The sequence below is a fragment of the Bubalus kerabau genome, chromosome 22 (assembly GCF_029407905.1).
Source record: "Bubalus kerabau isolate K-KA32 ecotype Philippines breed swamp buffalo chromosome 22, PCC_UOA_SB_1v2, whole genome shotgun sequence".
Taxonomy (NCBI): Eukaryota; Metazoa; Chordata; class Mammalia; order Artiodactyla; family Bovidae; genus Bubalus; species Bubalus kerabau.
The window spans coordinates 17,965,291-17,980,330 of record NC_073645.1 but is presented as its reverse complement, the minus strand read 5'-3'; the positions used below and the strand labels follow the sequence as shown (position 1 = coordinate 17,980,330).

At 45.2% G+C, this 15,040-nt stretch overlaps 1 protein-coding gene and 1 non-coding gene across 3 annotated transcripts in view; both read right to left on the bottom strand.

The window, feature by feature from the left end:
- Positions 1-11,892, bottom strand: part of PLCE1 (phospholipase C epsilon 1) — a 369,385-nt gene extending 357,493 nt beyond the window's left edge. For both annotated transcript variants that reach the window (XM_055561030.1, XM_055561031.1), the window contains exon 1: positions 11,571-11,892. The gene's annotated coding sequence lies outside the window, so the exon portion shown is untranslated. The remainder of the gene's footprint in view (positions 1-11,570) is intronic.
- Positions 2,446-2,552, bottom strand: LOC129637154 (U6 spliceosomal RNA). Its single transcript, XR_008707364.1, has one exon. It is a non-coding gene; the product is annotated as a U6 spliceosomal RNA (small nuclear RNA).
- Positions 11,893-15,040: the final 3,148 nt, after the last annotated feature.

Here is a 15,040-nt window from a genome sequence, read left to right as displayed (position 1 = left end):
ATCTTTCTGACCCAGGGATTGAACCCGTATCTCTTATGTCTCCTGCATTGGCAGGTGGGTTCTTTACTATCAGCACCACCTGGGAAGCCAATATATAGATTTATTATAATCCTACTCAGAGTATCAACAGATATTTAACATTTTGACAAAGTGTTTCAAAACTCAATTTATAAGAATAAGCAAGGAAAATAAGAAAAATTTTAATAATTATAATGAGAATTCACTGTATAATTAATGTTATAAGGCTAAAATATTAAATAACCAAAAGAGTGTGGTACTCATTAAAGAATTTACAAATAGATATCTTAGGCCTGAAATTGACTTTAGACTACACAAGATAAGATTAGGAATAATCTAGGATAATTCAACAGGTATATTATTTAAGGAAATTATATATGAAATATAACTATATATATGAGGAAGTAAATATATTATGAAGGAAAATTAAGTATTTAGAAAACAGATAGGTCTTCAACTCATAATATGAACAACAGCAACAAAAAAACTAATTTCAAATGAAAAGCTGAAAGTAAGTAAAAAGCCTAAAGGCCAAAGGTGGGGGGGGGGGGCAGCGGGAAACAGTTAATCACAGAAAGGAGTAAAGAGTACAAATTGAAAAGCCGTGGAAGTAATCTCCATGGAGAACAGAGACCTATCTGGCCATATGGAAAATCTTCTGCACATTAAGACACATGATAAACATTTCAAAAATATGATACTTCATTAATATATACAGAGTATCCCATAGTAGGATAAACATAATTTGCTTAATTATGATTTATAAAGTTAGGTGAAAAGTTATAAAATGTGAAAACATGATCTCAATTTGGGAAAAAAGAAAATAAACTCAGAAAGCCATGAACCAAATGTTAGTAAGAGCACTAAATGCAGGTGATTTTGGACTTCTTTGCTGTGCCTTTCTGTTTCCCAAATTAGCCAAAATTAACTTGCATTGTATTATAATCAGGAAAAAATGCTAGTTGAGAAAAACAGCATCAAATGACAATGATACGTTACAGTCTTAATTCATTAAGACGTCTCAAATAAATGGACAAAGTATGTGATTAAATAATTAACCAAGAGAAAGCACATTGATGAAATACCAATGTTTTTTATCTCTAGTAATCAAAGAAATGCACATTCAAACTATGAAGTACCAAGGCTAGGATTTCTCATTGACATCCCACCGGAAAGACTACCCTAGCACATCTTTAGTTGAAGTGCAAACTGTTGCAACCTTTTTGGAAAGCTTTTTGCCAGTATGTATCTGGAGCCTTTAAAAAAGTTCTTGGCTTTGACCTAGTAATTTCACTTCTAGGACTCTGTGCTAAAGAATTAGAGATCTAGGCAATGAAGAGTTACTTAAATAGAAAAAAGTGGGGATCAACAACTGAATGCCCCAAAAGAGGGGAATCCGTAAACCCTCCGTGGGACAACATGACAGATGAGGTTCAGACACTGAAACCAAGATTTAAAAACATTTAATGGAGTGGAAACATCTTAATGATAGAATGTTAGGCAAAGGGGCAGGATTAAAAATTGCATATTAGGTATCTGTGCTGCTAAGTTGCTTCAGTCGTGTCTGTCTCTTGGCAACCCCAAGGACTGTTGCCTGCCAAGCTCCTCTATCCATGGGATTCTCCAGGCAAGAATACTGGAGTAGGCTGCCATTCCTTTTCCAATTAGGTATCTATCAGATCAGATCAGTCGCTCAGTCGTGTCCAACTCTTTGCGACCCCAGGAATCGCAGCACGCCAGGCCTCCCTGTCCATCACCAACTCCCGGAGTTCACTCAGACTCATGTCCATCGAGTCGGTGATGCCATCCAGCCATCTCATCCTCTGTCGTCCACTTCTCCTCCTGCCTCCAACCCCTCCCAACATCAGAGTCTTTTCCAATGAGTCAACTCTTCGCATGAGGTGGCCAAAGTACTGGAGTTTCAGCTTTAGCATCATTCCTTCCAAAGAAATCCCAGGGCTGATCTCCTTCAGAATGGACTGGTTGGATGGTCTTAATTTTGCTTGAAATAAACAAAAGTTCCAGTTCTACTGCTCCCCAGCCAGGTGACTTGGTCAAATCTTTGTCTCTGAGAAGACGTTTCTCCAACTCTTAAAAGTGAGAGGGGAACATTTGGATTTCTCAATTTTCACTGTTGCAAGACACAGCATATAATAAAAAAAAGTAACAAATCATAAATAGATGCATAACATCTGCATTAATAATTAAAAGAGAGTTTTAGTTGTTAAAATGGCTTTGGATTAAAAATTCTTTTTTAATTATTTTTTTATTTAAGTACAGTTGACTTACAATGTTAGTTTCAGATGTACAACATAATGACTCAATATTTTTAGAGATTACGTATCATACAAATTTATGATCAAATATCGACTATATTCCCTGTGTTGTACATTACATCCCTGTGACTTTTTTTTAGTACTTTTTAAAAAAAGTATGGACCGCTTCATGAATTTGCGTGCCATCCTTGTGCGGGAAACACGTTGATCTTCTCTATATCATTCCAATTTTAGTATATGTGCTGCCAAAGCTAGCACTAACTTATTATATAACTGCTAGTTTGTACCTCTTAATTCCCTCCACCTATTTGCCCTAGCCCATACTCCTCTCCCCCCGTGGTAGCCACTAGTTTGTTCTCTGTATCTGTGAGTCTGTTACTGTTTTGTTGTATTTGTTCGTTTGTTTTGATTTTTAGATTTCACATATAAGTGAAAACATACAGTGTTTGTCTAAAAATTCTTTATTTTTTTAAACAAGTGACATACTTAGGACCTTCCTGACTGCTTAGATAGTGACAATTCATCAGAGATAGACCGTGTGGCTAGAAGCAAGCACGCTCTCTGATCCTCTGTAACTAATTTGATCTGGGCTTGCCTGCCTGAGTCAGGAACACATTTCACCTGTTGTCAGCCGTCCCATGACTTGGCATTGGAGAAGTTCTCAGTCAGCAAAGGGTACTTAGCCAAAATCCTAGATCGAAGAGGTGCCCTGGGAGAATGTGCAAGGCTATCCGACTGCTGTTACACGGATGGTGCAGGAAAGTCACTTTCTGGAGTTCTTTTTACAAATTCATGTAGTTTCTATGCATAACTCAGGAAGCTCTTGCCGTCCTCGCTGAGATTCAAGTAATAACTGAGCATATTTCTTTCACAACCGCCTGACCAATCCGTCCCACTGTGAATTTTAGGACCCTGCCGGAGGCACGATGAAAGAATAACCTCTGGCACAGTAAAGCAAGTTAAGTTAGGGACTAATTAGCCTGCTGAGCGGCAGAGAAGTGAATCTGAATTTACTCAGACCCCAGCAGTTAGCAAAACTGCAGACCCAGTTAGGCTCACGCTCGACTCTCTCATCCAAATTCATTCTGCCTTTGCGGGGAAAAAGGAATACAATCTCATGCCAAAAGCATTTAACTTCTGTGAATTTTATCCACCTCCCTGAGATGGACAAACCAGACTATTAGAGAGTGCTTCAATTCCTCCAGGCAAGCGGATCATAGGCAAAAATATGTTCATCAATGAAATCTGAGTTCATGTTGTGAATAATAACAAATGAATTGAAGCTTTCTTTAGAAATGACAGTAACTTGAACTAACTCCAGTGATATCCAAATTAAACTGTGTTATACGATATTTTAAACCCAGATGTGTCTAGTATGCACTTGGTCACATGTGTTTTTCCCAATGATTTTTTTTCCATTCTCTGGATTTTCCATAGTCAGTGATATTATATAGTTTAAACCTAAAATGAAGTCATCAAAATAGAGTCTCTCCTTGCTTCTGCCTCTTCCTTAATTCTGAATGGAGCACACTTACTGTTTTGTTATTAAAATGTAGCGGTTCCTACAAAGCAATAAAATTCATAAATGCCAACTGCATTTTGTTATAGCTCTGAACTCATGTGCAAATGTAACCAGCCCTCCTGAAGGAGACGTTCCAGTGTTTTTGGACACGGAGCATATTTCTGTGGGGTTGCCCCACAGCAGATCACTCCACAGAGCGAGCAGCAACACCACCACTATGTAGATAACACTTTAACCAACAACCCTGTCAGGCCTAGCCGCCCTGTTTATTATTATTTTATTTTATGCCTTAAGGAGAGAGGGGAAAGGATGCAGGAGTATGAAGTCTGTCTTATAGACCCAATGTCATGGAGAAAGAGCAGGGAGAAGACTGCAGCTGCACCCTGTCCCTCTCATCTCAGCCCCCACAGCTGGCAGGCAGGAGGGGAAAGAACAAACATCCCACAGTTTCTCAGAGCTGAAGGGACCCTCTTCCCGGCAGAGGCAGGAAGACCTCAGAGACCTCGGGGAGGGGCAGCTGTGCCCCCATGAGAAGCAGCCTCATGCACCTGTGTCATCTGTGGTCAGGGACAGTGAACAGTGGCAGCTAGGAAAGAGAGGAGTAATGGAAGGAAGACCCCCAGCCGCACTGGGGACAGCACCATGGAGACTCCATCAGAACGAAAAGGAGCCTAAGAGCCAATATTTGTTGCATTCTTGTTGCCTATCAGACACTGTTGTAAGCCCTTTACATGAACAGTCTCATTTGCTAGGTGTTACTATTTTGTTGTTGCTATTTAGTCGCTGAGTCATATCAGACTGTTTTGTGACCTCATGAACTGTGGCCCTCCAGGTTCCTCTGTCCATAGGATTTCCCAGGCAAGAATACCGGAATGAGTTGCCATTTTCCTCTCCAAGGGATCTTCCCAACCCAGGGATTGAACCTGAGTCCCCTGCATTGGCAGGCAGATTCATTATGACTAGGCCACCAGCGAGGCCCAGATGCTACTATCTGTCACCCCTCCCATTCAGTAAATGAAGAAGTTTAGGCCCCAGTAGAACAAGTATTTTGCACAAGATCACACAGATTGGACATAAATAGCAGAGCCAGGTAAACAAATCTAAGCAACCTGGCTCCAGATCCTCATCTTGTAAAAGACTATTAGACAAAACACAGCAGAGTTCTATTTCCTGCACATCCAAGTCTCTGGGCTAAGGTCATACCTAGTGTGCCTTAACGCGGGGTTTAGGCCTTCTCAAACTCCTGTCTCTCTAGCATAGAGGTGCGCTTACCTGCCAAATCTGAGGCAGGACCTCGCTATCTAAATAAAATGAGTAAGAGTAGGGCTGTGGGCAAAATGGGATGAAGGGTTGAGATCTTCCTCTTCCACCATCTCCTTTAACTGGCAGAGGCTCCAACCCTCCTGTGACACAACTGGAAAACCAGTATCACTCTGAATTATGAGCTTGAGAGGCAAAAGAAGCACAGCTAGAAAGTCAACAACAGGCAACTAACCCAGAGGAAAAGGAGAAATCACCACCACGCACCCCTCAGCAGTCCCAGAGGTACCTCACCATCCTGGCTCCGACACGAACCATCTCAAGTTTGAGCATTTGAGGGGCCAGGAAAAGGTGGAATTCAGGGCTGGAGCGGAGAGTCAGGAATAAGGCAAATCCAATAAACAGGCAGAGGTGGGAAGCCAAGCCAAGCGGGCGCTGGGGCCAGCGGTCTGTGGTGAGCGAGCGGGACTGCTGGAGGAACAGAGGTGGGAAGCCGAGGAGGAGGCCAGCACAGGGACTGCTCCCAGAGCCGGCGTCCTCTGGCTTCAAGCTGTCCACACACATTACAAGAGACAGAAAGGGCAAGAACTTACCAAGGGCTTCGATAGCCATGTTTCTTTTTTTTTTTCGGTGTGATGGGGCTATAACACACTCCTTCTCCCCTATTCAAATATTGCTTTTTCCTTCCTTACAGTAACATACCACTCAGTGGCTGGCACTGTCAGCCTTAGCAGATACAGAAATGCCTGTTTTGGGGAACCCTAGATAGATGGAATGGGCGGGACACAGGGAATGGGGGCAGTGGGAGATAGGTCGAAGAAGGAGGGGATATATGAATACATATATACTTGATTCACTTCACTGTGCAGCAGAAAACTAACACAACATTATAAAGCAATTATATCCCCAGCAAAGTAAAGAGAGTCCCAGACTGGATTTAATCCCAGCTCTACCCCATATTAGGGCTTCCCTGATGGCTCAGTTGGTAAAGAATTTGCCTGCAGGGCAAGAGACCTGGGTTCCATCTCTGGGTTGGGAAGAACTCCTAGAGAAGGAAATGGCAACCCACTCCAGTAACCTTGCCTGGGAAATCCCACGAACAGACGAGCCTGGCTGGCTAGAGTCCATGGGGTCACAAGAGCCGCACACGACTTAGTGACTAAACCACCACCCCATACTAGCTGTGTAAACTTGGGTAAGTTACCTATCTTCTCAGAGCCTGAGCATCCCCTTCCATGATATATAGATAATAAAAGTACCTACCTCAGAAGGTTGTAATGAGGGTGACAGATAAATACATATAGGGTAGTCAGAACAAGTCCCAAGCAAAGTTCAAACTAAATGCTGGCTCTTATTGCTCTCTTACTTTGACAGCTTTCCTTTCCCTCTTGACTACTTTCTTTTTTCTCTTCTACACTCTTGTTAGTTTCCTATTACTACTGAGACAAATGGCCTCAAATGTGGTGTAAACAATACAGATTTGTTATCTTCAGCTCTGGAGGCCAGAAGTCTCAGGTGGGTTGGCAGGGCTGTTTTCCTTCTGGAGGCCCGGCATCTCGAGGCAGCCTAAATCCCTTGGCTCCTGACCCCTTTCTTACATTAGTCCAACCTTCTATGAGGGACTCTGTGACCCTCTTGCCTCCCTCTTATAAGAACCCTCTTGACTAGGTTGCACTCAGGTAATCTAGCATAACCCCCTCATCTCAAAATCTTTAAAAACATCGGCAAAGTTCCTTTTGTCCTGTTAAGAAACATGTGTATAGGTTATGGGGATTAAGACTTGGACAATTTACAGGATCACTGGCATTATTCAATGTACTAGACATATTTTTCCTAAGCCTAAAGTTGCAGACTGGCAAGACTTAGGAAGACCAAGATGGAAAAGACAATAACATTAGTAGCTAACGTTTTGAACACTGACTATGTGCCTGGCACTTTGCAAAGCGCTTAAGGTACATTATCTTACTGAGGTCTCAAATGCATGACGTGTGAGAGTTCAGTTGTATCCAACTCTGTGCGACGCTACTGTAGCCCGCCAGGCTCCACTGTCCATGGGATTTTCCAGGCAAGAATACTAGAGTGGGTGGCCATGTCCTGCTCCAGAGGATCTTCCCAACCCAGGGATCACACCTGTGTCTCCTGCGTCTTCTGCACTGCAGGCAGATTCTTTCCTGCTGAGCCATCAGGGAAGCCCTAGGTCTCTGAGCAACTCCATAAAATTACTATCTTACAGAAAGGATAACTTCTCATCTAAAGCTGTACAGCTAGTAGATGACAAAGCTTATGTAAAACCAGGTAATTTTGATTCTAGAGTATTTGACCAAGAGTGCCTTGCCCCGACACCTTAAGCTACTATAACTGGAGGTACCATGACCACCAGGACGTTGAAGGCTATGCCATGAGACGTGCACACGCACCCAGGACACAGAGAGACAGGGGTCCTGCAGACCCTAGGCTATAAGGTCCACACAGATGGTAGAGCTTCAGAATATTTTCTTATACTCAAAGGAGAAAGCTTGGGGTTACTAAAGAGTTTCTTCAAATGCAGACTTGAACAAAAATGCCACGAAGGGACCAGCTAAAGAGGGAAAGTGAAAAGTCGGTTCCTGACCCCAGGCCAACCCTGTGATTCTAGTCAACCTCCCCCAAAGAAGAGAGAACCTCACAGTCTCTCCGGGAGAGAATTCCAACCAAGTCAGATTGACTCAGATCCTCCAAAGCCCTACCAGGAAGTTTCAGAACCCCGGCTGGCCACCAGAATGGTCACACCCATAGCACAACAGTCGGTATACACCAGGACCAAACCTCGCCCTACCGAGTGTCCCACAACTGCTATGAGAACCATGTGCCACAGGTTTCAACAAGGGTCCAGCAGTTTTACCAACAGCCACAATGAGCAACTTCTTTTCCTATCAGTTCTTTTCACAGAGAATGGCTCGAAACCAACTGTGATTAGCTAAAGTGGAAAAGGGTAAGCTAAACACTTGCTAAGCATGCCAATTACGGTGGTTTAACTAGCCGTAGCATTCCAAAACCTCAGTTGCTAAACAATTTAGCCATAGCCCTATCTGTAATTTTCTAATGAGCCAAGTTCAAGTTATTTGGTTTCACCCCACCAAAAAAGAGCCAGTTGTTTGTTTTCGGTGATGAACCTAAGGGTTGATACAGGAAAGCATAGTGGTCAAGGGAACAGAGTCTGGAGCCAGCCAGCTCTGACTGAATCCTGGCCCTGGCACTTTCTTGCTCTGACTTCATGTATGTTACCTAACCTTTTAGTTCCTCGGTTTTCCTGTCTTCAGAGGGGGCATAAAAATAGAAGTCTATATGTCCTTATACAAAATCAGAAGATTTTTGGCTTTGGTAATGGTAAAACAGTACACATGTCATATATTAAATAATGCTGTAGGTGAGATCTATAGCAAACATGTCCATCATTTCCAAAAATAAAAAATGTATATATACTTCTTATCAGGTGAGAAAAATTAAGACCAAAAGAACCTCATGTCATTTCAGACCAAATTTTGTAGCCAAACATGAAAACCAGTTTTGAGAGTTTCTTTTTTTTTAATTTTGGAATTGCAGGTAAGGGATAACAGGTCTCTGGCATTTAGCACCTAATGCTGTTGTTAGGATTAAATGAACTGACAAATATAAAGTACTTAGAATGCAGTGTTAGCAACAACAACTGTTACTATTATTTTTATCTAAGTAGACTTAGTAGGGGGCTATGAATAGGAAATTGTTAATTTATGACTAAATTTGACTTGGAAATTAGTACTTGGGAGATTAATAGTCATTATGAATATTCCAGGGCAGATATCTAAGATGATGGACATATTATATATCTTCATTCTCCAGTATGGTAGCAACTAGCAACATGTGACAATTAAGTGCTTGAAATGTGACTAATCTCATTTAATTTTAATTTATTCAAAGTTAAATTTAAATAGCCCTATGTGACTTGTAGCTACCCTGACTGGACAGCACAGCTATAGAGGGCCGGGTTCCAATCTGGCTCATGAAAACCTATATAGATGAATTATAGCACTTGACTTAAAAAAAAAAAAAAAACAAGCCCTAGTCCTGCACCCTGGGAGAAGAGAAGACCACATGATGCTGAAGAGGGTTTTCTCTTCCTTTCCAGACCCTGTAGCTAGCCATTCACAAAGTGCATCTTTGAGATCTTCTTCTTCCTTCTCGACTCCCCACTTCCCCATCTCCAGCTCCATGGGAAACCCCACATAATTGGGCCACACGCTTCCCTAAGCCTCCATCAATACCCCTCAGCCTTCTCCAGGAGTACCAGGCTCCCCAGTCACCTGCCCTCGCTCTCCCCAACCAAATTTCCACCTGCTAAGTGCCAAGATCTTAACCAAGCATCTAGAGGAAAGCCCCTGGATCATACCAGTTCACACTCTAAGCTGTTACTGCTTTTTCTCTCCTCTTCTCTGCTATGCTACTCCTTCAAACTCAAAGCTCTATATTGTTGTGCTCCCCCAGACCCTTTCTTCCCTCAAGCACAGTGACACCAGGCAAAGAAAGCAGGAGCCCAGGCTGAAGCAACTGTTATCCTACACAGGCTGATTGCAACCCAGGTGTGGTATGGCAGGGACTGCCAACACACAGGTGCAAATATCCCCTCTCACCCAGGCATGGGAAACATTCCCTGCTTTCTGCTTGAAAAAACAGCAAGCACAATTCTTTTCAACTTTCCATTATTCATTTAAAAATTTTTAGGTAACAAATTGTACATTAAATGAATTGTTAAAAGTATACAACAAAAGCCCAGAGAAGGCTGTAACTTAGAATGGCTGCAAATAGCAAAAGAAAACCAACCACCTTCATTGGAATCTAGTTTCACCACAACCCACTGGAGCATGGAATTTTTAATGACACAGGTCAACCTTGGCGCATATCCAAGGAGCTTATTTTACTAGAAGGACTGGAAGACAGTCCCCTCCTTGGTCCCCAGGCTTAGACCAAAGATGATTACTATGCATGACTCCTGGCTATAAGGAAAATTTCCCCCGTGGGGTTGTAAGTGGAGGACAATTCGAATGTTAAACATTATGCTCTTCTCTGAATCCTCTTCTCCAAAACAGAGATTTGTATTGAAGAACCAAAGCCATAGCACTATTTCCAGAGAGGCTTCTAGGTGCAAGCACTGTGCCAAGAAAGCCACAGTGAAGTCCTTCAGTAGGGAAAAGGAAACATCTACATAAATACTTCTCGAAGAATGCTGAGAGGAGAAAAAGCAGGGAAGGTAAAATGCTGCAGGCATCAGAGCCTGAGAAAGCTGACTATTTGGGACTGGGGTGTGAGGGAAGGTCTTATGGCAGCAACAAAACTGGTTAGGTTTTAGAGTGATGACATGGAGCAGAAAGGGCACTTAGGAAGAGCAAAGGATGTTTTAGATGACAGCACCCCAGGTATTCTTCAGAAGCATCTGTGAAGATATGGCTGGATACAGCATCCAGAGATAGTCGACCACCCCTTCTCCCCCAGGGCCAACTGGGCCCTGTAAATGCATCTACAGGGTCACCTAAATCCACCTCCCAAGACAGGCTCTCAAAAATTCTTCCTGGCAGATTACAGCACCCCAGGCCTTGGCTGTGCCCATTCTGACAGGGACCCCACCCTATCCCTACCAGGGATTCTTAGCAGAAACACAAGGAAATGCACTAATCCTGCAGGGATCTAAATGACCTAGTGGCAAATTTTGCATGATGCAACCCCAATTAAGAACCATGTGAAAATAAAACTTTTCCATCAAGTGACTCCTACTTAACATCTATTGAGGGTGCTCCCTCTTTAAAATGATGCTGCTAAATCTTTGAATGATGGATGATGGATCTCTCTTACATTGAATAATTAGTTGAGTCAGTTGTACCAAGTGTCTCATGACTTAAATACAAGGCAAGGGGGGCGGGGGGGGGGGACCATAAATTTACACTGTGCATTTAACATCAGCCACAATGGAGGACTTTTCCTTCTAGGTTATTCATTATCACAGCACTAGAGGACTTTAAGAAAAAAGACGCAGCCATGCGTCTAGTGGCCAGTGAAAGTGAGCCCCAGGTCCAAAATTGTATTTTCTAGGACTTGATGTAGCTAATCTCTCCAGGAACAATCTCTTGAGCACTTTTCCTTGAAATACTGTCGCTAGGGACCGACCGCCTCGGAAAGAGTTTATATTTTTCATCTTTGTGCTGCACACACAAAATGCAGTGGAGACCCAAGGCAAACATCTGAAGCGGCTAAGGAAGCCCTACCAGGGTGTCCTCCAGCCCATGTGAGGCTGGCTCTCGCCCCCTAGGGAGTCGCCTGCCTCAGTTTTCCCCTGGAGATGGGGCGGGAGAGGGACACTCTCCCGCCAGGTACAACTGGGTGAGGTTGGCTGCCCTCGGCGGCTCTACTCACTGATTCAGAGATTACAAGCCCCTCTCTCCCTTTCTCCACGCCTCGGGAACCGAGCTCCAGAGTCTCCTCCTCACCTTTCCTCTGCTGGCCGGGCGCGCCGGAGTCCCCAGGTTGCAGCGTCCTTCTGGAACGTGCCTGTCGCTAACGGCGTCGGGTGTCCCCGCTACTGTGTGTCAGCGGCGGAGCGGATGCCAGGAGCGCGCAGAGCAGGGCAAGTGCTCGGGAGGCAGAGCCCGGGAGGCACAGCCGGGGCGCGCCGCCGCCGCTCCCGCTCGGGGGTCTGCCGCCCCCGCCGCCCGTCCGGCCCCGCGCCGCCCCGTGCGCCCCCGCCCGGCGCCGCTACTTCGCTCCGCGCCCGCCGAGCTCTGCGCGCTGCCCTGACGGCGGCGCGGGCGGCAGCGGGGCCCCCGCCCTGGGCCGGGCTTTCCCAGAACTCGCCCGCCCCGGGTGAGAGGCCGCGAGCGCAGCCGCGGGCCGCCGGGCGGCCGGGGGGAGAGGCCTGAGACGGGCCCGCCCCCGGGCCGCAGGCCGCGCGGAGAAGGCAGGCGCGAGGGGCGGACCCGGCCGCCACCCTGGCCCTGGACGTCGGCCTGGCGACCCCCGCCCGGCCTCCCAGGGCCGCCCGGCGTCCGGGCCACAGTGGGAGCTGGCGAGAGTGCGGCGGGGTCGCCCGGCTCTGGCTGGAGAGCCGAAACTCGGTCCAACTCAGGCCGCGGGAATTTATAGTCTCACACCTTCTGCCAGGCACCGTCCCTGCTCGACACACACACACGGAAACTGAGGCTCTTGAAGGTTAAATTACTTGACCAAGGTTACTCTGGTAAGGGCAGCACCGAGTCTCCAATGTGTTCCGTCATTCATCCAGCAACGATTTATTATTGAGCACCACAGTGTGCCCAGGGCTGTGCAAGGCTGCGGAGTTTAGTGACCAGCCAAATAGTGACATCCAGGTCTGTGGACTCCAAATCTAGTGTCTTTCGTTGCCGAAGCAAGCAGGAGGTGTTCAGCGCTGCCAGAAACTGCAGCCTCTGCACCCTGGCCGTTGAGGTGGTTTTTATACCCAACTCGCAGACAAGAGAGCCAGAGACCTGGAGAAAAATCGAATTATCACACCCCACCTCCCCTAAATCCCTCTCCCTCTTTACCTATTTTAATGGACCAACCCGTTCCATAGGTGTGACCCCTGCTCCTGCATTCAGTCAAGCCCAGTTCCTGTGGCCCCTACCCCTCCCGTCTGTCCACTCCTTATACTCCTTCACACAGCAGCCATGTGGTCCTTCCTCTTCGGCAACTTTAACCTGTGCAGAAACCTTCATCGGCTCCTAACTGCCTTTCAGACTAACTCCCCGTTACGTGGGACATGGTGTTTCTCCCACTCTGCACCTCTACCTGGAAGGGTCCCACCTCCTTCCACATATTTTCCTCTTGCTCAAGTTTGACCCCTTCTTTCAGGTCACTGTTAAAAGTGGCCTCCCATCCTTTGAGCTTCCAGGCACAGGAGGAGTTGGAGCAAAGAATGCACAGGAGGGTGTACCGAAGAATTCTGCCTTTAAGAAAAGTATGGCATTGAAACATGTAAAATATCATGTATGAAACGAGTTGCCAGTCCAGGTTCGATGCATGATACTGGATGCTTGGGGCTGGTGCACTGGGACGACCCAGAGGGATGGAATGGGGAGGGAGGAGGGAGGAGGGTTCAGGATGGGGAACACATGTATACCTGTGGCGGATTCATTTTGATATTTGGCAAAACTAATACAATTATGTAAAGTTTAAAAAATAAAATTAAAAAAAAAAAAAGTATGTCAGCCTGGGTCCTTACACCGTTTTGCTGTTTTCTCACCACTAGGATTTTAATGAAAATCAACATTACCTCCTTCCTTGAGAGCTGGTTGTGGAAAGACCTCTGCAGAAGACGGAGGAAAGTTTTTGTTCATGAAAAGCTTGAGATTTTAGCACAAGAGGAATAGGAAGTAGTCACTGACCCCAACCCCTGTGCCTGCACGGTCCTGAGGAGGTGAATGAGGCTCCAGGAAAAAGGAAGCATTGTTGACAATACACAAGGTAGGCTTTTTATTCAATATACAGTTTTGGATTGTAGTTTTATAATGCATTTAATGAATTAGTAATATCAAACATCATTAATCACCTGGAGCCCTCAAAGGCTTGTCTGTTTTTTTTTTGAAAAAATAGGCACACAGGAATTAGATTGTTGCAAACTGATAGATGCACAAGCAGTTAACATGAATCCTCCAAATGAGTCACTTCACTATTAGTAACCAAGGAAAGTCTAGGTCCGTTAGGCAGGAAAGTTATCTGAGTGTGATAATCAATAACCCCCCATTCCTCTAAAAGCCCTTCCCCAAATTTTTGCAAAGAGATCAGGCCCAGATCAATGTCCTTTGCTCGCCCCCTCCATCCCTCTCTAAATGAGACTGGAGGGAGCTGTGTCCCTGAGGCTGCCTCACCGCATTGGAATGTCTGAGCTAACAGTGCTTCCAGAGGGTTCATTGCTCCTCTGAACAGCACTGCCCAGACTTTCTGGAGATTTTAATTCACTCCCCAACCTCGCCAACAGTTGCACACAAGGTGCCTTTTTTACACCCTGCTCTCTGTTCAGTGAAACACACAGACCATCTCAGGGGAACAATGGCTCCATTCAAGACTTTTTCAAAAGTACAGCGTATAACCTCCACACTGTGGGTTGCTGCCAGCCATTATCTGGAGGAAGAAAGACAGTCAGATAAAGTGCTTGTGAATTGGGGGAACACTGGACAGTTTCCATGGAAAATTCAGTTTCAATAAACTGAGTTATGCATCTTTGTATACAAGACCATTTTGCATAGTCAAAAACAACAACAAAAACAAAAGCCCCAAGAAATATTGCTGTGGAAGCTATTTAAATGTAGTGCATCTTTGTTTGGAATTCCAGAAGAAAGCACACATCTCTTTTGAACTTGTTACATAATGGTCTCCATTTGATGGAAATTGATTTAAGTTGTAAACGTTGGGCTAGGAAATGTAAGTTGTAAAATCATTTTAAGAAATGGAATCATGTCCCCACTTTCTTACTCTCACATCCTGTAATTTTTTATGTGGAGGGGGGTGTCTCTGACTTCATGGCTGTTGCTGCCAGTGGGAGGCGGCAGTCCCCCTACTGCACATATTCAGAAGAAAAGATTGGCCCTTTGCCACACTCAACAAGCCAGCCATCAGTTAACCCATTTATAAACAGACCTTAAGGTTGGGAACTGCACAGGCACAACTGACAAACGTATTGATCTTTGTTCAACAGTAGGTAATGGCACCGCACTCCAGTACTCTTGCCTGGAAAATCCCATGGACACAGGAGCCTGGTAGGCTGCAGTCCATGGGGTCGCTAAGAGTCGGACACGACTGAGTGACTTCACTTTCCCTTTTCACTTTCATGCATTGGAGAAGGACATGGCAACCCACTCCAGCGTTCTTGCCTGGAGAATCCCAGGGACAGGGGAGCCTGGTGGGCTGCCGTCTATGGGGTCGCACAGAGTCGGACACGACTGAA